Source organism: Dermacentor albipictus, chromosome 1 (assembly GCF_038994185.2).
Source record: "Dermacentor albipictus isolate Rhodes 1998 colony chromosome 1, USDA_Dalb.pri_finalv2, whole genome shotgun sequence".
In the NCBI taxonomy this organism is placed as follows: Eukaryota; Metazoa; Arthropoda; class Arachnida; order Ixodida; family Ixodidae; genus Dermacentor; species Dermacentor albipictus.
Window position 1 is genome coordinate 460,416,463 of NC_091821.1, and position 22,809 is coordinate 460,439,271.

At 50.1% G+C, this 22,809-nt stretch overlaps 1 long non-coding RNA gene across 1 annotated transcript; it reads left to right on the forward strand.

Moving 5' to 3' along the window:
* Positions 1-283: 283 nt before the first annotated feature.
* Positions 284-20,752, forward strand: LOC135902809 (uncharacterized). The gene is made up of 4 exons (XR_010564607.2): positions 284-518; positions 1,717-1,805; positions 12,566-12,686; positions 19,913-20,752. It is a non-coding gene; the product is annotated as an uncharacterized lncRNA (long non-coding RNA).
* Positions 20,753-22,809: the final 2,057 nt, after the last annotated feature.

Consider the following 22,809-nt stretch of genomic DNA (forward strand, 5'->3'; position numbering starts at 1 on the left):
GATACAGAAGCAAAATCTTGCAGCGCACATAAGATGGAAAAAGGCTTGCACGTGTGCTGAAAGCACCAGGAGCAGACGAAAATAGTAACAGCCGGAGCGATAATCAACGTTGGTGCAACGAATGAAGCGAGAAAATTGAAAAAAGTAAGCAAGAGAAAAAAAAAGAATTCTTGGGAACACATTTTCGTTCCGCACATAATTCCGCGACTTTACTTTAAGTGCTCGTAGAATCCTAAGAGAGAGCCAACTAAGGAAAGGGCATTAAATTTTTCGTCAGCCACCAGAAAGAAGGTGACGGTTTTTGCCAGATACCGAAACTAGCGCAACTGTCCACCCAGTATCTAAACCTCGCCCACGCATGCTCAGGGCGGCAAAACATTAGATGTGACTGAGTTGCACACGGGAGTTGCTGAGCAGTGCGGAACGGGCTGGCTACGCAAAGCTTCGGAGTGCGTATTTTCACTCTTCTAGAACGTTCCGGAGAGTACTTCTGTGCGGAAGCCTGCTTCACAACACCGGTATGTCGACATTCATATTTTTTGGTTGCGAAGCGCGGAAATAACTTCTACATGTTTTAGCAGTGAATCAGTTTGTATTTGAACGGAATTGTAATTTCCGTTGACTACCGAAGATAAATGGGCTTTTCAACGGAAGCGAATCAGTTTGCTGTGTCGCGAAAGCGTATAAATGTTGCGCAGGCTCGAGGCGCTTGAATCGCTCGTTCGTTCCTCCAACAAAAAGCTGGAATTTAGCGGACGGGGACTATTCTATAGCTCATCGGCCACAATTTCTTTTCATATATTCCAAAAAAAAAATAACAGTCGAGAACTCTTCCTAGCGCCCGCCTTCTCCTTCGTGCCCTTACTCATGGTAGTTGATTTGAAAATTATACCAGCGCAAACACCTCGTCCTTGTTCCTTTGTGGAACAAGGACGAGACACAAGCGCTGTTGGAAGTCGTCGGGGCAGGATCCGTTTCAATAACTAGCGTCAGTCAAGTACCACGTTTCGTTTTATAACATAAGTACCAAGTTGAATTTTTTTTTTTCCCAGTGGAAGCAAGGTTCATTGCGTGAATACCGCCGACCACGGTAGGGCAGCTATGCACGCTGTTTGGAACAATCGCCGCCTCTGGCTGTTGCATCCTCCGGCACAGCTACCCCGCCTTGGTTTTCACAGCTTCTCGGCGTCACACTTTGCATCGACAGCTGTTAACAGGAATTTTGATGCATAACTATCTCATCTCTTCCTATCCAAGATCGACATGTCGCGCGTGCGTATGGCTGTGTGTGTGGTGCAGAAACATAATTGCACGATTGCTGCGGGACATAAAAAGAGGCGTCACAAAGAATCATTGCATAAACTGAGCTGTCTATGTGTAGATAGAGTCGAGGGCTCTGACGAGGTTGTGCGTTATTTGTGAAAGCTCCGAGTTTCCTATAACTAACATGGCGAGCGGCTACGCCTAGCGATGAATGATCAGCGGTGAATTTAAGGGAACATACAATTTTTTGGCAATCGTGGTTGGTAACTACCCTTTTACGATGTCAAAAAGGCCATCATTCTCCTGAGAGAAGCTTTCCTAAGCCAGAAAAGACAGGTTAAAACAACAGGCACTTGGCAACGTCACCTTTGCGAGGTCACCTCTTCCACCTCGTAATAAATTTGGACTGGGGCTTGACTGACGCGCGTTTCTCAACCTGCTTTTTGTATATAGCCGGTGACTGCAGCGACGACGCGAGAAAAAGATCGGAAGCAGACCATCTGTTTGCACCTTCGGAATTGGGCTTCGTCTAGACTCTAGAGGTAAGGTCAACTCCCGCAAGGCAACCGCGAGTTTTTTTCTCAAGTCCCGGGGGGAAGAAGACGACGACGCTCGAGCCATTGCTGCCGGTGCTAGTTTTCCGTAGTTTTTGGGCTTTTTGACCCGTTCAACCCTACTGGACCACCAAACTTTTGGCTGGGATCGACGCCGGAAGTGAAGAGGACCACGAGGACCCCAAATTCAAACCGGTGGGTCCAATATTCTGGATTTTATCGGCATTTGAATTTGCCATGTGGCCGACCGGGTAGTAAGCCTAACAAAACCCAGAGCGATAGCGGGAATCCGCGGCTTCCCCGGCCTCGGCCCGAGGTAGAGAAGACCCGGAGCGATGTCCCAAGCAAGCAATCCCATCTACGACCGACCCTCAGTGACAGGCCCGACAAGAGTTTCAGCCGAATCGCAAGAAAACATGGAGGAAGACCTCCAAGACACCACCGAGGCGGCTCCCGAGCAGCAGCTAGTCCGCGGTGGACCCGCGGCGGCAGGCAGCCACCAAGCCCTAGACAGCAGCACCCCATCGACACAAAGCTCAGAAGTAAGCAACAATGGCGGAACCGACACAGATTGGGAAATCGCCATGTCAAAAAGGCAGAAACGACGCCAGCGCAGCGATAACAAGCAGAAAGTTTTGGCGGGAACGTCGGGGAATGAAAATTCCCCAGGCGCGGCGAAGGTCACAGATGGTGCGTCAACTGCGCCGGAGAAGAAGAGAGAGGGAGGAGGAGCGCCGAGGAGGAGACTGCCGCCGCTTCCCAGAGACGACCTTAAGATAGTCCTTCGGCCGAGGGGACTAGCTGTTAAAAGCCTGCAGACGCACCAGGTGGCGCGAGCGGTGGTTGCTGCCACCAAGCAAGGATGTAAGGCGGAAGACCTCATCATCCGACTGCGCAACGGATCAAATATCATCATCATCAGCACCGACAACGAAGAGGCGGCCCAGACGATCAGGCGCATCACGCAGCTGAGCTTCGGGGGCAAGAACTACGCCGTCAACACCCACGTGGCGGCGCCGGAAGGCACGTTGCGCGGGGTCATCCACGGCGTGGACCAGGGGACCTCGCCGGAAGAACTCAAGACCAACCTCAGAGTCCGCACGCAAGGCGTGAAGGTCCTTGCAGCCAGAATGCTTGGGAGATCCAGCACGGCCGTCATCACCTTCGACGGACCCATCCTCCCGAAGCAGGTGCTGTACTACGGTGGGGAGATGTGGTGCTACCCGTATCGGCCAACGAGGCAGGTGTGCTACGCCTGCGGCCAACAGGGGCACCGCATGGACGTCTGCCCGAACCCGGAAACCAGGACCTGCAGGCAGTGCGGCTGCCAAAACCCGGAGGAGGTGCACCAGTGCACGCCCAAGTGCCTGCTATGCGGCGGCGACCACGCGGTGGGTACGAGAGACTGCAAACAACGCCTCAAGTCAGCGAGCGAGCTGCGATGGGGCACCCAGCAGCAGCTACGGCGCAGCAGAAGCCGAAGCCGAGGAAGAAGACCACGATGGTTCCGGGACGAGAGCCAGGGCCCGGGCCGGAGCGGATCGCGGAGCCGCAGCCGCGGCAGGAGCCGAAGCCGAAGCCGAAGCCGAGGGTCCGTCCGGGACGAGTCATACCCACCCCTGGGCAACACCGACAAGAAGCAGCTGCAGCAGAAACAGCAGCAAAAGAAGAGCGGCGAAGGAGTTAAGGTGAGCTGGGGAGACGGCCCTCCCAAATCGCTTTTTGCACCGCACTCGAACAACACACAAACAACACAAGACAGGCAACTAATTGAAGAAATCAAAAGTCTCAGGCGCGAACTCGAGCAAAGTCGCGAGGAATCAAGACAATTAAAAAAACAGCTAAACGACTTAATCAGGGAAAAACAAGAAATGAGGGCAGGTTACACATCGACCAGCACACCTTCTCCGCGACCCCAGACCATGGAGCTGGCACAACAAAACAACGAGAAGAGGAACCCCATTGACGACCTCCGAAGTCTCATAATGAATCTACAGAGCCAGATGCAAAGTCAAATGCAACAGATGCAAAGCGAAATACAGCAAACACAACAAAAGTTTGCCCTGCAAGAGCAGAGTTTCCGAAATTACGTAAAGAATCAGAATACGCAAAGAACCACCAACGACGCCAGAGACAGACTATACAACGAACGTAGGTTCGGCGCAGAAACCCCCAACGCAATCAACAATAATCAGACATGGCAGAACGGAAACAACACTTAGAAATCTGGCAATTGAACTGCAGGGGGTACAAGCGCAAGCAGGGCCTCCTACAGCAATTCATATACACCAGAGGAACCCCACCAGATGTAATCATGTTGCAAGAAACAAACAGCACCCCAACGCTCAGGGGCTACACATGTCAAGAGAGCGGCCGCACCGCGACCCTCATAAGCACACAAATAGTAGCCATAGCACACAGAGAGATAGCGGATACCCAAATAGAGCACGTAATCACGGAGATAATTCCCAAAAAGAAAAGAAAAGCCAAGAGCACCTACATCGTAAATCTATATAGCCCACCCAGACAAACAAAGGGGAACTTTATTAGGCTCTTTGCGGAGGCGAAAAAGTTAGCGGGGCAGAATACTCTAATCATTGCGGGCGACTTTAACGCCAAGAGTCCGAGATGGGGCTATACTAACGAGGACAAAAAGGGGCGCGGCATCTGCACGGCGGCAGAGAACGTAGGGTGCGAGCTGCTAACCGACGAGAACCAACCGACCAGGCAGGGGAATAGCGTCAGTCCAGACACGAGTCCCGATCTAACCTTTATCAGGGGCGCCAAACAAGCGGAATGGGAAAACCTGCTCGAGAACCTTGGGAGCGACCATCACATAATAAGGATCAGCACGGTGGCGGACAACGTCCGGAGGAAGATTGGCACGGCTCGGCTGACGGACTGGGATGCCTTTAGAGCGCACTGCAAGCAGATCGAAGGCAGCATCGTTTCGGCGGAAGAGTGGAGCCAACAACTCAGGCGAATCCAAGACCTATACACGAAGGAAGTAGACAGGATGGAACAGACGCCGGAGGTGGACAAGCGGCTCCTCAGGCTATGGGAGGCGAGACGCGGGCTCACCAAGAGGTGGAAGCGCCAGAAACTCAACAGAAAGCTAAAAAAGAAAATTGCGGACATCACCAAGAAAACGGAGGAGTACGCGACGCAGCTGGCCAGACAGGGGTGGCAGCAATTTAGCAATTCGCTAAACGGCACCCTCAGTACGGCCAGAACGTGGCAGATCCTCAAGGCCCTCATGGACCCGAGCAAAAACAAATCCGAAGGCAGCAAGTCGATACAGAGGCTAGTCCACCAGTACGAAGGCACAGACGAGCAACTCCTTGAGGAAGTCCGAGTCAAATGCTACGGCAAGGAGCAGGTCGAGAGCTACAAGGAAGAATACCGCGGCGAAGAAAACCCTACTACGGACCGACCCATCATGAGAGAAGAGGTCGTCGAGGCGATAAGATCGGCCACCAAGAACACGGCGGCGGGGGCGGACAAAATCCGGAACTCGCTAATCAGAAATGTCGGGGACGAGGCCATCGACCAACTGACGGCCTACCTCAACAAGCTCTGGCAAGAAGGAAGAGTTCCGGCGGAGTGGAAACACGCCGTCGTTGTAATGATTCAGAAGCCAGGGAAGAAACTCCAAATAGAAAATCTCAGGCCGATATCCCTAACGTCGTGCCTGGGCAAGCTGTACGAGAAAGTGATCACGAAGAGAATCCAGTCGCACTTGGAAAACGAGCGATGGTACCCGGACAGCATGTACGGTTTCAGAGCCAACCTCTCAACGCAAGACGTGCTGCTCCAACTCAAGGAGGAAGTGCTCGAGACGATGCCGAAAACGGGCGAAAACGTCGTCATGGCCCTCGACATAAAGGGGGCCTTCGACAACGTGAGCCACGCGGCCATCATGGAGGGCATCAACAACACCAACTGCGGGAAGAGAGTGTACGATTACGTCAGGGACTTCCTGAGCAACAGAACGGCGACGGTGGGGCTGGGCGAGCTGAGAAGCAACGTCTTCCCCACGCCGTGCAAGGGCACACCCCAAGGATCTGTCATATCGCCCGTCCTCTTCAACGTGGCAATGATTGGCCTGGCAAGAAAACTTAAGGAGATCCGAGGCATCCAGCACGCGATATACGCCGACGACGTCACAATCTGGGTCACCCAAGGATCCCTCGGAGAGAAACAAGAAAAACTGCAGGAAGCGGCGACCTGCGTAGAAAACTACACCAGAGAAAGGGGACTACGATGCTCCACTGAGAAGTCGGAGCTCCTCAGGGTCGGCAAGCACCCAACGCAAGCGACACTGGACGTGACCCTCGAGGGACACAACATCCCGGAGAAGAACATGATTAGGATCCTGGGCATGTGGCTACAAGGCAGCCGGAAGTGCAGCCACACCATTAGCCTGCTGAGCAAGGTGGCGGAACAGGTGGGCCGCATGATCAATAGGGTGTCCCAAAAGAGATACGGAATGAAAGAAGAAGACACTCTGAAGCTAGTCAACAGCCTAATTGTCAGCCGAGTCACGTACTCCCTGCCGTACCACGTGACGACCAAGGCAGAAAGAGAGCAAGCAGACACCATCCTCAGGAAGGCGTACAAGACGGCTCTGTGTCTACCGAGAAACACGTCGAATGAGAAGTTGCTCCAGCTGGGCATCAGCAACACCTTCAGCGAGCTCGCCGAGGCTCTGCTGGGTACGCAAACCGCGAGACTCAGAGGCAACCCTACGGGACGAGCGCTCCTGAGGAGGTTGGGTCGGGATACGAGCGGACTGGCAGACAGATACGCGGACGTACCGGACCACCTCAGAAAAACCATTAATGTGGGACCACTGCCAAAAAATATGGATCCCAACTTACACGAAAACAGGCGAAAAGCTAGGGCCGAATATGTTGAGAGAACGCTAGCCCAGCTAGACAATACAGTATACACGGACGCCGCCGTATATCCACACGGAAGAGAACGCGTAGCCGCGACGGTAGTGGTTAATTGGGAAGGAAACCCGATCACGTATGCCACAGCAAAGGTCGCTGGCACAGCGGAGGCCGAGGAGATTGCCGTAGCGCTGGCGGCAGCGGAAGGTTATAGAACAGGCCGATCTCTCAACATACTGACGGACTCAAAAGAGGTGTGCAGAAACTACACGAGAGGCAGAATCAGCAAAACTGCCCTCAGAATACTCAGCGGAGCCACCTCCGCCGAGAAGGAAAAGCCCCGACACAAACTAATCTGGATCCCGGGTCACGTAGGCATAGTGGGGAACGAAAGGGCAGACAGCCTAGCTCGAGGTGAAGCGTTCCGAGCTGGGTGGTCGAATGCCCCGGAGACCCACCTACAGGCTTGCGAGGGGGGATACGCAGAGACCCTAAACCTACATAGAGGAACTAGAATTAGATATCCGCCACCACACAAAGACCTCTCAAAGGAGGAAGCGACCAGCTGGCGCAGACTACAGACAAACTCCTTCCCCAACTTACACGTGCTTAATAAGATGTTTCCGACGCAATACAGGGCCACCTGCCATTGGTGCGGTGCCAAACCTACACTTTACCACATCACCTGGGAGTGCGAACGCAACAAAGCATTCCACAAACACGAACACCCGAGTGCGGAGCAATGGGAGAGTCGGCTCACCAGCAGCGAGCTCACGGCCCAAAGGGCCCTAGTGCAGCACGCGAGCGATGCAGCGCGACTCAGTGGAGCCCTGGAATAGGGGCCCACCCTTGCTGAAGAGAAGTCTCCAGTCGCCAGCGCCAAGAAGATGAAGACGACGGAGACCTCATAACCGCGAAACTCTCGAAAGACTCAAAAGTTTTCCCTCCCTCCCTCTCAAGTCCCGCCGTGCCACTCTGGCGGAGTTTTACACAAAATTTAAACTATAAAATCGGTGTAACTAGAACGTGTCAATTGTGCTTTTTGGTGTTTTTTTATAACGAATGCAATAATAATGTAACACCTTTCATCGCACGGATGAAATGGAACCGGTTTTCGTCTGCTCAGTTTGAAAGTCTACTTGTTTCGTCTGGAACGGCTATGGCGACGTAGCCCAGCTGGCTTATTCTTCTTGTAAAAATTTACGTTTTCACTGAAAGAACGACCCTGGGAAACTTCGCTACCAAACGAATTTGCGTGGTGTCTAAGTACGACTGAGGCAGACGATTTAGGATCCCACAGTCGTTGGGGGGAAAGGAGGCTGTAGGGTGAGAAAAAGAATGTTACGCAACCACCGCTTTTGTTCTGTTTGTGACTTACTCTTACGCCTTTCAACAACAAGGGAGGAATTGGCGCTGATTATAGGCCTGAGGTAATCTTGATGTGGATTGGCAATTCCCGTACACCGGTACTGCCTTCCGATTCTGTAACAGTAGCGTAGTAGCAGGAGTAGGTGGAAAAGAAAAAGAAAGAAAAGGAAAGAAGGTCGGCCAGACGCATGTCCGGTTTGCTACCCTACGCGGGAAACGGGTTTAAGGGATGAAAACAAAGAAGCCGGAATGACCACGGCACTCTCAGTGTGAACACGAGTGGTTGACCATCAGTCCACGCTTACAATCGGTGACTGAGGCCAGCCGATTGCATGAATTGTAGCAGTGCCAGCGTTGCTCTGTAAACCTGCGACGCGTGGGTCCACGGTCCGAGAATCTTAGCTCCCGAAAATGGTTTCCTGTTTAATCGAGTTAACGCCCTCCGGCGATCGTCGCGTTCGATGTCATTGACCTTACAAAAACACAACACGTGCACCATCGTCTCTGCACAGTTGCACGAGTCACAGATCGGTGTGTCGCACATGTCAATAAGGAATGAGTATGCTTTCGTGAAAGGCGGGAGAAGTTCCATGAAACCTGCAGCTTCAATTTAGCATCCAGCTGGTGGGGACGGCAGTTGTATAAAATGGAGGTGTTCCACAAACTTTCACTCTTGTTTTGAGCAAGTTCTCTTGTTTTGAGCTAGCTTCTCAAGTGGATAAATCCACTTTTTTTCGAGCCCTCGTCTTCCACAAAAGAACAGATTTGTGGATGGAATAACATTTTTTGATTGATTGATTGAAAGTAAACGATGACCACGCTGGATTGGCCTGTAGAGTATCATACAATGACTACTAAAGGGAACTTTGGCGCTGCGATCGTTCACCCACCATGGGAATCATCGTAAGTTCATGCATTTGTCAGATCTTCGTACTTCTAGGTTCGATGTTCTTGTGGCTTCGTTCATTATGCTTTGTCTGTCTTGAATTGTCCTAAATATTAAAGCGAGCTGTACTTTTTGAAGTGCAGAAAACTCAGCGAACACGCACAATCGCTAAGGGCAGCGGCTCAACCTTTCGAAAAGCCAAATTGAAACGCGTCGAGTGCCTCGACACGCTGGCTTGCACGCAAGCAATTCATAAGGGCGTGCTACGCCGCATGTCGATCCATGCGTCCGTGGCATAATGTTTTAGTTTATCGGGCCTCTGTGCTAGAGGTACTGTGTCGGAATCCTGCCATTGGATAATTTCAATAACGTTTATTGAATTGTTTATTACGCAGCACTTTGTTGAATATGGCTAATTTACAAAGCTGTGGAGCCGTTTGAAGCCAGAAGGACGAAGTGTAGCCAAATCCATGTACTTCCCATGCTCGCTGAACCACCCCGATTGCAGCTCCCGTAGACACTAGCGCCAGAGTTCCCTCTCGAAAGATTGCATGAAACTCCTTGGATTGACCGGCTGGAATCTCAGCGTCTTTATAGCAGGGCAAAGGGACGCAATAAGCGAGAATAAGCGGATGCCGGAAAGCTTACTCCGAGCACAACTGTCGTCCGGCAGGCTCTTCCCACAAGAACAATACAGCGCGTAGCAAGGTTAACTCGGTGGCCAGTTTCCCCGCCGATCGAAGATAACACTGGCGCACGCAACTGTTTTGCGTTTATGTCTTAGTTTATGCATAGCTCCATTGTAATTATTGCGCATTCACCAGAAACTTTGAAGATATGCAAAGCTTTGATATAGCTTGTGACAGGGGCGCCATAAAAGCAGTGCACGCGAGGATGAGCGAATGTTCTATCCGGTATTATACATGTCGCAATCCTTTGCCACGTTGCGAGTAGCACCGCAGATGCGCCAAAAGCGACGACGCGCGTGCAGTCCTGATGATTCACGTCTCAAGGATTCCTGTAGCTTCCGGTGCATGCGCACTACAGCGACGTCAACTTGAAAAGAAACGCAACCTGGCAGCATGCACATGTTTGCTACCGCCGGAAACTGACCACCAAGGTCAATTTGGCAGGGCATGTGTACAGACTATGGGACGACAGCCTGTCGGACAACATTTGCGCTCGGAAAGGCCTTTCTGTGCACGTGCTTGTTCTGCCTTACATTGTCGCATGGCGCCTCTATTGGAGGTTGGCGTACCGGCTAGTCGGCGCTGGAGAAGTGTATGCCTTCCGGTTCTAAGTACATGTAGGAAGGAAACCCTAGGGGAATCCCCGGCCAGCGTGAACCTGTGCCTCTTCGACTTTCGAAGTTCTGGCAGCCCACTGGCAGCCAGCTATTTCCGGTCCTGATAGGAAGTCACTTGGGCTCGGACCCGAAAACAACTCTAAGTTTGCAAAATCGAACGCGGGGGCATGTGGCTGCGGGATAAATTATAAATGTGTTGCCAGCATGAAAACATATAGTTGCATTCAGCGATACGATCACTTTCACGAAACGTCGCACGACTCGGCACCAAACGCGCACTAGGCCAACCGCACCTTACACAGCGCAAGAGACGGCCTCCAACGCGTCCCTTGGAAAGACCCGAAATCGCGCGTAAGTGATTATACCGAAAAACGATCACTCGAGGATGCCTGCTCGCAGCGATCACGTCAGCCACCAGCGACATTTATGAGTTGACGTTGTGTCATCATTTAACAGGACATAAAAAAGCAGAATATCGGGTGCGTCTTATACGCATGACATTTCGTGCCAACCTGCTTGGGCTTCGATTTCATAAAGTTTGTTTCGGTTGATGGTGCTTTTCTTATGACCCTAAGGAGCTGGTGATGTGGCTGGCGCGTGAAAGTGCATGCCACCTGTGACCAGCGAAACATTTCACACGCAAAACAATATTGGTCACGATCATGAGAGCAATAAGCTAATCTACACTTGCCTATTACTCAATCATTGCATTCTTAACATCAACGTCCAGCAGTTTGAACGCATATCGGTTTCGAGCTGCCACCCAAGCATAAGACGGAGAGACGGAGCGAACACGGGCTAGCTACAATGCCTTCGCCAACTGCAGAAAATGGATCCGTGTATCGCCAAATACAAACGCGAGATATCTGGCAAGGAACAATACCAGAGAAAGATGAACCGAAAATGCAGCACAATGTGTGTGAATGAGCGTCTACAACTTGGCCGAACACGAATCGCTTTAGCGCGCTGCTCCTGCTGCGCTGAGTCCGCTCATATGAAACCGTACAACCGCTTATTTTGGCGCCAATCGAGATATGATGAAGATAATTTATTGGCATCCCCTTGGCAACGGAGCAGTTAGAAATGGTCACCTAGCCTCTTAGTTATTCAGGTTTGGTATACACGTTTTTCGTTCTAGACTTTTCTGTATTGATCTCTTTAATCGTTTTTTTTCCTCTTCCTCGAAACTTCTCTACATACATTGTACCATTATCTACGCTTGAAACAGATTCGGTCGTATCAATCGCTCCTCTGCTTTTTTTTCAACGATGCTCTAATCGTCTCTTACGTATCTCGACTGCTGACCGATTGATGCTTCCGTCCACTTTAAAGAGAACTCGGTCGCCTCGCCTCATATGGTGGAGGGTGTGGCAGTCCAGTTAAATTGCACTTGGCGGTTGTACAGCAGATAACACAGGCGCTTAAATGCCACATCATTTACGGCTGAATATACTAATTTTATTGCACCTTTAGTTGCTGATTATTACTACTTCCCCTCGGCATTGGAGCGATTGCTTGATAGAATTTTCGTATTCATACGACACCTAAAAATCACCTAACCAATAGTTTTCTAGAAGGTATTAGAAGGTAATGAGATACGAAATACAGCTAGCCTATGTAAAGTCAGAACGACAGAAAGCTGAGTTAGTTGGTAAGGATTTATTATGCAAAAAAGAGGTGAGGCGTGCAGACAGGACACAACAGTAGAGAAGTGGACAACACGTGTTGTCCACTTCTCTACTCTTGTGGCCTGTCTGCACGCCTCACCTCTTTTTTGCATAATGTAAAGTCAGCTATGAAGACCTCGTCTTCAGGACAGCCTGTATCTGATCTCGAAAGGCGTGAGTGTAGTGAAGCGGTAACGCTGAAACTCCGGTACCTGCAGCTCCCAGGGCGTCGATAGTGACAGCGGGTGTCACGTGGATTGGTGACTAAATATCATGAACGTTCGTGCCAGCACACCAGCTTTCACAATTCTTCACGTAGTTGCATTTAATCATCCTCGCGACTTGGCACACCGCAAAGTAGGAAAACTAATGTGACATCGTCGGCCCGATTTGTGTGCCCATTCCAGAACAACTTATACATCCTTTAATATGACAAATCATGACGAGTGCTTAAACAGGTTTAGCCAATTCCTCTGCCGGAACTCGATAAGTCCTCATGCATTGCGACCATTGCCCTTGAGTAGTCTAGACAAAATAACGCATTTCTCATTTGATGCGTGCATTATCTTTGGTCGATTTCACACGATTTCTTATTAATGCAGGGAGTCTGTTATTGTGTTTTGAAGGTATGGGCAAGAAGCGATTGACCCGAGTGGCAACTGAAGGCTGCGCTTCTGCTCAAAGTGAACCAGAACTACGCCACGCTCAAGAGGATCAATATTCATCCACCCTGCACTGCGTCGAGTTGTGAGTTCCCAGTTGCAGTACATATATATTAAAATTGATCGGATGCATGTCGCCTAACCCCAAGGAGGAGGGAAAACAATATTTTTTTCAGAGCCGTAATAACGTAGAACTAAAATGTCTATTGGCGGGCGGCCACTACAAGTACTTTTGTACTGGCGGCGACCTCTACCCGATGCATCACAGACTTGCACGTCTAGTCCGAGCTGAGCAGCGTGTCAGCCCACTGCTAAGGAGTAGCTATTTTATGTGGTTGCCCTCAAATGCCCCAGTGTCTCGTAAGGTTAACTAATATTTGTGTCTGTACAAATTGTGCAACAAGCAGGACACAACTTTGTGTGACATCATAATTACGTACACTACATAGGCTTACCAGTCACACAAACATACCAGCCCAACTTACAATTTCTCATATATTTAGTGTTACTCTTACGCGTGTGTAACTTTCATTTTGACATTGTGAACGCAGGTGCCACATTAGGACAAGCACACGAGGCGCTTAGCAAAGTTCGTGACAGTTCAGTTTTCAGGGTGTTCTGAATCGCTCTCTACCTGCATTGGACCTTACGCGTCTCGCCATTTTCTTTTACGTCTGAAGAAGACGGAAAGCGAAACGGAACAGCTCTTCTTCAAGGGCACATTTCATGGTGTTGTTTTATTAAATATATTTCCGTAGTCGTCAGGGAGCCACCTTCCAAGGAACCTCTGATCGTTCAACACGACAAAAGTACAATACTAGTGCGATTCACATTATTACAGGAGTGCGATTCCTTATTGAAAGTTTAACAGTATTCATTTCCCTTGAAATACAAGGCGCAACTGAAGGAAGTTGTTCATGTCAAGAGAGGAAAAGAGAGGTGCCACTGGTGAATGTTTGCAACGAGTAAGCTGCAGGGAAGCCATCGTTACTAGGGAGAGGCCGAAGTTGCTCAACAAACGCATGAAGTCGTGAAGTTTTCAGTAGTTATCAGTAGTTCAATAATAATTAATGCCTAGACTTTAGGTAACCTAGCATTTTTATCAGTTTAGACAACTCAGTCTATTTAGAGAGCGTCATCATGTCTCAAAATCTGTACAAGGACATCCGGTGTAGTTTGTGTGCAAAGGAAAGCAAGAACCCTTTCGTCCTTCAGAAACTGGGGTGATCGTGCTCCCGTGTTCTTATGGCCATTGTCATGATCATGATGGTCACAGTTTCTGGATGCGATGACCTTTTAATTAGTTTTGACTGACAAGCTCATGATATGACAGGATAAAGTCTCGTTGCAAAACGATATTCTATACATGGAGTAATGTAAATAATAACTTGCTTTCTTTGCTGCTCAAGCGACTGCATGCAGGCTTCAAATCTCACTGATTTTAGAAATTAAAAACAGTTGTATTAAATTTAATATTAGACGGTCGTTTTTCTCAAAGGTTCGTTCTGAATTCGATTGAGAAATTACATAATTCGAACGTTCATAGTTATGAACTTAGCAAGCGTACGTTTCCTACAAAGTCTAATATTATTTCGGTGCATAGTTATTTATACAAGAAACCTTCGCGTATGATAGCATATTGTTACGAGGAATTGCGAAGAAATGGTTTTATTTACAGGAGAATTGGACGATGATGGTAGCGTGATCGTAGCGCAGCCCGGCCTCTCTAAATCCTCGTTTTCTTTGTCTTCTCTTTCTTCTCTTCTTGTCCATGCCTTTCATACCTGTTACATTTCCCCGCAAGCAGACGAAGCCCGTGGGGTGAGTCAGGATGGACAAGCAGGGTAGAAAGGCTTCAGGCGAGCAATATGAGTCAGCTGAGTTCTCCTTGACCGCCGACCATTGCACAGGAGGCCAGCTATGAGGTAAGTGAGTTCACTCAGGCGGTCCACAACTACAAATGGGCCCGAATATTGTGACAAGAACTTTTGACACAATCCACGCTTGCTTTGCGGTGTCCAAAAAAGGACTAAGTCACCTTTTTGCAGCGATACTTGTACGTGACGGTCGTCGTATCGCTCTTTCGAACGACTTTGCGAGGCCAGAGTACGAAGACGAGCTATTCGACGCGCTTCTTCGGCGAGACACAAAGTCTTCGATACAGAATCGTCACTGTGCAGAACGAAGGGTATGAAAGTGTCCAGATGGCTTCACGGTAACCTTGCATACAGGAGATAAAATGGGCTATAGGTCGTGGTTTCGTGCTTCGCTGTGTTGTATGCATAAGTGATGAAGGGCAGCACGTCGTCCCAGTTCTTATACATGGCAAGCATGTTATACATACATGCCAAGCATGTTAGTCAGCGTTCTGTTTGTCCTTTCAACGAGGCCATTGGTCTGTGGATGATACGGCGTGGAATGACGGAACTGTGAAGTGCACAAACGAAGTAACTCTTCAATGGCATCAGCCGTGAACTGGCGACCACGGTCGCTGATGATGACACGTGGTGGGCCATGACGAAGGACCACGGAACGGAGCAGGAAGGCCACCACGCAAGCAGCGGTGGAAGACGGTATGGCTGCAGTTTCTGCATACCGTGTAAGATGGTCTACGCAGACAATTATCCAGCGGTTCTTGTTGTTAGATAACGGGAATGGACCAAAAAGTCAATGCCTACTTGCTCGAACGGCGTACCGGGGGGTGTCAATGGCCGAAGGGGACCCGGGGCTGCGGTGGTCGGTCGCTTGTGACGTTGGCACGTTTCACAACTAGTGACATAGCCTTTGGTTGTTTCGTACATCTTGGGCCAGTAAAAGCGCTCCTGCGTGCGGTGCAGCGTTCGTACGAAGCCGAAATGGCCGGATGTCACATCGTCATGCATGGCGCGTAGAACGTCGGAGCAGAGACTCTCGGGGACAACAAGCAGAAAACGCGCTCCATGTCCGGAGTAATTAGTTTTGTACAGCAATTTATCACGGACAGTAAAGCGACCGCTGCCTTTAGAAGTACGGGCGGCGACAAAAAACGAATCAAGGGTAACATCATCCCGTTGTTCTCGCTGAAAGTCTGCCACGTCAGGGAACGTAGGAGTAACAGCAGCGAGACAGTCAAAATTCTCAGCATCGCAGTCGGCAGTCGCAAGAGGAATCCGAGAGAGGCAGTCTGCGTCAGCGTGACGACGGCCACTCTTGTACGATACCACAAAGTCGTATTCCTGGAGGCGCAGCGCCCAACGTGCGAGGCGACCAGAGGGATCACGAAAAACCGACCAGCCAGCATAAAGAATCATGGTTGGTGATAATCTTGAATGGTCTACCGTAAAGATAACATCAAAACTTTTGTACGGCGAAAACGGCTGCCAGGCCTTCCTGTTGCGTAACCGTATAATTGCGTTCAGATTTGCTCAGACAACGGCTGGCATATGCGACATGTTCTGCGCCACTGTGACGTTGTACAATCACCGCTCCTATTCCGATTCCACTCGCATCAGTGTGAACTTTATTCGGGCAAGATGAATCGAAGTGACGCAAGAGGGATGCTGACGCTAGTATCAACTTCAGTTGAGAGAATGATGCGTCACACTCTGGTGTCCAATTGAAGGATACATTTTATCGCAAAATAATTGTCAACGGGTAAACGATGTTGGCAAACCGGGGAACAAAACGACGAAAATACGAACATAGGCCATTGAATGAGCGGAGTTCTCGTGCTGACTGCGGTGGCTTGAAGGAGCTCACTGCTTCAATCTTACGAGGATCAGGTCTGACGCCATCCTTGTCGACTAAGTGTCCCAGGACCAGTGTTTGACGTTCACCGAACCGACACTTTCTTGAGTTCAGGACCAATCCAGCATTCGCAATGCAGTCGAGAACGAGGCTGAGGCGTTCGTTATGTTCTTCAAACGTGCGGCCAAAGATTGCAACATCATCGAGTTAACACATGCATATCTCCCATTTTAGACCACGTAGTACTGTGTCCATGAATCTTTCAAAGGTGGCAGGAGCATTGCAAAGGCCAAAAGGCATAACATTAAATTCGAATAGGCCATCTGGAGTCACGAAAGCGGTCTTTTCCTTCTCGGCAGGGTCCATAGGTATTTGCCGATACCCCGATCGCAAATCAAGTGTTGAGAAGTAAGAAGCAGCGTGTAAGCAATCAATGACGGCATTGATTCGCGGTAGTGGATAGACATCCTTCTTCGTCACTGCGTTTAGATGTCTGTAATCCACGCAGAATCTCCAGGAGCCATCTTTTTTTTTGGACCAGGATTACTGGGGCTGCCAATGGACTAGATGACTCTTGAACGACACCTTTGTTCATCATCTCCTTGACTTGGTCGGCAATAACTTTGCGCTCGGACGATGACACTCGGTAGGGCTTCTGGCGGATGGGGTGTGCTGAGCCGGTATCTATTCTGTGACGAGCGCGGGACGACGGCAAATGAAGGGGTGCATCTCCATGCGTGAAGTCGAATGCGGCCTCATGCCTGGCAAGGACTTGTACCAGTGCTTGCCGTTCCGATGTACCGAGAGCCTTGCTGATCATGCCAAGCACTAGCTCTTCAGAATGGCGATTATCGCAAGGAGCGCAAGCTGTAGAGACGTCCGTAGTTAGTGCCGCTATTGAACTACATGCGGCTTCATCGAAAAGAGCGATTTTCATACCGCGAGGAAGGACAACCGGCGTGGCGGAACAGTTCAGCGCCCACAATGTGGCGACTCCTTTCGTCATGCACACGACAGAGCAGGGCACAAGTATATATTTTTTAGCACAGTTTATGCGGAGAGGCCTAACTACAAGGTGAACACAATCAGCATCAACAGTAGTTGTAGAAACACGAACGGGCGTCAGGCACCACGATGGTACAATCACTTCATCAAGAACACTGAGTGTGTCTGTGTCCCCGTCTTCACCACCTAATCTTTGTTCGGAATGTGCTGATATAAATAACTTGTTCAATGAGATTTCGCCACAACCACAGTCCACGGAAGCGCCGCACTGTTCAAGAAAATTGATACCAAGAATAACATCGTGCGAACAACGAGAAAGAACAAGGAATTCCGGCACAAACACTTTCCCAGCCAACAAAACACTCACAGCACAAACACTAAAGGGATGAAGCCACTCGCCGCCTACTCCACGAAAGGTAATACTGTAGTTCCAAGAAAACATAATTATGTGGCCTAGCCGGTTTTTGAAAGTGAGGCTCATCACAGACACAGTCACCCCAGTATCAACTAACGCCATGGTCGGTATTCCGTCAATCGAGACATTCACTTTGTTTTTGAACATCACAACAAGCAGAGGTATTCCTTGCAAAGACCGTCCGGCGACCACACCTCCACTGGCCGCGGATGCTAGTTTCCCTGGGGGCGGGGAGGAAGAACGGCGCCGATGGGACGGAGAGCGACAGGAACGGCTATTTGGTTGCGTCAAACTCCGCTCAGATGCTGGCGAATCGCTGCGTCTGGTCTCGTGTGAGAAGTGATCCCTTGGAAGCAAATCGGACGTCCACAGGTCATATGAAGTACGGGTTCTGGGTGGCGGGAACATCGATGGTGTCCTACGTGATTGACGGGCTTGGCGACAATACCGAGCTATAGGGCCTGTGGAACCGCAGTTGTAGAACACGGGAGGGTCGCGGTTCACAGCGTCTTCCTCGAAACGAATGGTAGACGGCTGTGGGCGGCGAGAAAGTTCGTGGTCATGCGGATAACGTGTCTCTGCTGCTTGCTGAAATCCGTTATACCTTTCATAAGTCGCGTCGTAGTAGTAGGGTCGGTGCTGTTCTTGTCGTGGCCTGACAGAAGTCGCAGGGCCTCGGGGGTAAAAACGCGGCTGCGCTCGCTGTGGCCGAGCGTCATAAGTAGGGCCTCTGTCGTTCATAATCCTCAGTGCCCCTTGCCACAGGATACGGGGAGAAAGATGCCACATTTAGCTCAAAATCTGGTGGTAGGCGGAAGCTATGAGTGCCTGGATGTGTCAGTTGCGCGTGCAGGCTGAGTTCTTCCCGAACTATTTGTCGGATCGTTGATGCAAGATCAAGGGGCTGGTTGCTGTCCACGCTTGCAACTGTCGTTAGATTGGCTAGCCTGCCAAACTTCGGCGTTATGCGCCTTGTCTTTAGTTGCTCGAAAGTACGACAGTGCTGAATGATGTCAGCGACTGATGCCAGGCTGTCTTTTGCAATGAGGAAATTGTAAACATCCTCGGCAATTCCTTTTAGGATGTGCCCGACTTTGTCTTCCTCGGACATTCCAGAGTCCACCATCCCACTGTTTTATTGCTGCCTCAATGTAGGACGTGCAGGTTTCGCCTGGTACTTGCGCACGTTGCAGTAGCGTCTGTTCTGCCCTTTTCTTTTTCGTCGCGGAGTCGCCGAATCGCTCTTTGATTTCCGAAAGGAATCTTACCCATGTTGTGAATGTTTCCTCGTGGTTGTCGAACCACCCCAACGCAGTATCCGTTAGAAAGAACACGATGTTAGAAAGCTGAGAAGCGCTGTTCCACGCGGCACTCACCCGGTGATAATGGATGAGCCATTCCTCGACGCCTTCGTCCGATCTTCCGGCGAAGGGACGCGCATCTCTCAGTTGCAGAACAGAACTTGTCGGGGCAGCAGCTGGAATGGGCCGTTGTTCGTCTTGCGTCGTGTGACATGTTCAGCTCCGGTGAATTCGGTGGGAGCCTAGCAACGCGACGGCTCCGTCGAAGAACTTGTGGTTCAGCCTCCGTCTTCGGGTGTCGATTACGCAGCACCTTCCACCACAACTGTTACGAGGAGTTGCGAAGAAATGGTTTTATTTACAGGAGAATTGGACGATGATGCTAGCGTGATCGCAGCGCAACCCGGCCTCTATAACTCCTCGTTTTCTTCGTCTTCTCTTTCTTCTCTTCTTGTCCGTGCCTTTCGTATCTGTTACAATATAATAATTAGGCTCTAGTTGGGTCGTTAGAGGCATTGTGCTTACACAGCAGTGTTGCACGAGCGCTATGTGGCTTTGTAATAGATAGTAGTTATTATGTTAAGACATTGCTCTGCCTGTAACCTGGTTGTTTGCATTGCATTCTACGCTGGTGCATGCGATCAAAGGGAAGGAAGCGCATCCTACGGCAGCCAAACAAAGAATCCGACGTATTAGGGACAGAAATACATCGAGATAACGAGCGAGCTGTGGTGCAATCTAGTAATACAAATGCTGCATAAGTTTAGACAAATATTAGTATACCATGAGTCAGGGTTCTTTTCTTTCTTGTAAGAGCCCACTGCAACTGCACTCACACTGCGCGATGCTGGTTCACTATCGCAGGGTTCCGGACAAAATTGGAGTAGGCCAAGCCAAGCCACAAGGCAAGCTCGAGGACGTCATATCCTGGGAGTGCGTTGTGGACCAGAAGATTGTGAGCTCCAAACAGAAGCTGCGTACACACCATCTGCCGCACAGCGCGAAACGTCCACATACTTGTACTATGTGCGACAAAGCATTCAATCAGAATGCGGATATGATGAGAAACACTCGAACGCACACGAATCAAAGACTTCACGAATGTCAGCTGTGCCCTGCGGCGTTCGCACGTCTGCCCAGTCGGAGGCGCCACGAGCTGGCACATTCTGGTGCAAGGCCACACGAGTGTAGTATATGCGGGCGAAGATTCACAAGCAGAGCAAGCCTCGTGCGTCATATGGGGATTCACTCAGGAGAGAAGCGGTTCGGTTGTCACCTATGCGTCAGGAAATTTACTCAGAAAGCGACTCTCGTGCGCCACATTTTTACTCACACAGGTGAGAGGCCACACTCTTGCCACTTGTGCCCGGCTGCCTTCGCACGAAGTTCAACGCTGCGTAATCACGTAATGACGCACACTAGAGAGCAGCCGTACTCGTGTCACTTGTGTCCGGCTGCATTCGGACGATATGCTACGCTTAGAAACCACGTGTTGAGTCATACTGGTAAGAAGCCCTTCGTGTGCGAGCAGTGCGGAATGAGATTTGCGCGAAAAAATAGCCTGCCACGGCACTCGCGGTTGCATGGCATACAGAAGCGTTTATAGAGTTACTTGCCGAAGCCTCCCTCTGACGACAGATCTACTTTGACGGCGGCAACGTTAAACCCATAGAAAAAATACTGCTAACTCTCCCCTAATCGAAAGTAGATGTAAGCATAAAATGGCAATCGGCAAAGCAGATTGGTTGAAGATACTAGCCGCAATCCTAAAGTCGGTGTAGTGCATGCTTGAAATGGCACACCCTACCACACCACACCACACCGCATCCCGCCATACTGAGTGCTAGTTTATTTGGACGCTTCCCAGCTAGAAGAACCGACTGAAGGAGATACGGCAGGTAGGGAAAGACGCCAGGGAGACCGAGCGGACTGCGCAGCTAGAAGAAAAGCGCCCATAGGAAGCACGACCAAACGTCTTTGCAAATCTTGATTCTTGCTCCGTTCTCGACGCAAGAAGTCAGGTGTTGGGCAGCCACTGAGCAAAGGGCTGGCTTCACGAAGCGTTCGCTTGCCAAGGCTGGCTGTGTGACGTAATGTTCTCTCCTAATTTTTAAGGCGAAGTTTTCTTTCTCTTTCTTCAACTTGCCACTGCTGCTGCTGCTGCTGCTGCTGCTGCTCATGATGTGGTCCTGGATGTCGCTAACGCCGGCGACATCAGGACGCAGTGGAGACGCATGTCATTCACGCCTGCCGCTTCGAGGCGTGGTCGAGACGTGGCCATGTCACAAAAACAAAGAGGATGCACTGTCAGTGTTTTCTTTCATGACATGGGCTTATGAGCTGTCATTTTCGAAATTCCGAGGAATAATTTTGTAAAGGAAGTAAGACAAGATATGCGCCACGTGGAGGGCCTGTGCGGTGGTGGTTTGGAATGATTCGTAATATGACGCCCGTGGCGTCAGCACCGCATTTTCTGCGACACGGGGCCCTTACGGCTATCGCCTTATACGTGACAGGAGGGTGGCACAACACAAAGACGACCGGAGAAGTTCGTGTCGAGGTTTACGCCGTGTCGCATCTGAACAACTGACTAGGCTTGACCCCTGAAAAATGCTGTGCTGGAGCTGCCGCACTTGTCTCCGTGCTCACCCACAACAGCAACGACTGTAGAGGGAGGAAGTGGGGAGATAGTTAGCGAATGAATAGAGAGAGAGGAGGCACTTTTGTGAGCTACAACCCAGAACGGCGTCGAAGCGTGAATTTAGTGCCGACGAGACGAAGGCTCGCATAAAGCGTCGAGCGGATCAAGAACAAACACAAGCGGAGCAGGTAAGCTAACATTTCACATCCCGTCGCGACTGTCGTATGCCGTCAATACGTCACCGCCAAATAACGTCAATGAGTGCAAACACTAGAAAAGCTTCGCTTACGTCGATTCTCATTATGCGTGGGGTCCGCATATTATTTTCCTTCCTTCATGGAAGCAAAACATCGCATCAGATGCTTCCGGAGCCACGCCACGCCGCAGCTCGGCGAGCGCCGCACATCGAAGGCAACGCACGCTTCCAGATGCGTCCGACGCCACGCCACACAGCACTTCGGCGAGTGTAGTAGATAAGGTACGAATTCCATTTCCCAGAAGTGAAGTGTATGGTGTCCTGGATCTGCCTTTTGAATGTCGCTAATGCAAATGACAAATAAAATTTCAGCATACTAGAAGTTACAGCTTCAGTGATATTGGGAAAAAAAAACAGTAGGAAGAACTCGGAAGCAGTATTTTTTGTAACTTGTTGGGGAGTAACTAGCGTATGTGATGCAGTCCTGCACCAATGATGGGGCAATCTCGTTTTGTTCTCGCAAAGTGCCCCCGTGCTCTCGTTTGAGTGACTGGGTAACAGCTCTGGCCTTTGGCTCAAGGTCACTTGACGGTCACCGACCACGGCAACTAAAAGCATTTCTTGCATAAACACACTACCCGTTTGGCATGTTCCACGAAGGATTGCGCCGGCATATGACAATGTTTTGAAAAAAGGGCTTTATGTATACAGTGAGCAACAATTGCAGAAACCATCGATGTTGATAGTTAAATAAAGCGAATAGTTGATCCAGACCACAGGAATCAGATGGACGCACTAGCAATACTTTCCAAGTATACTGCCGGCGATGATTATGATGTTTGACGATGGTGGCACAATTTTTCTCTCTTCGTAGATGCATCTACATAGCGACGACGACGATAGTAGAATAACGACAGAGATGTT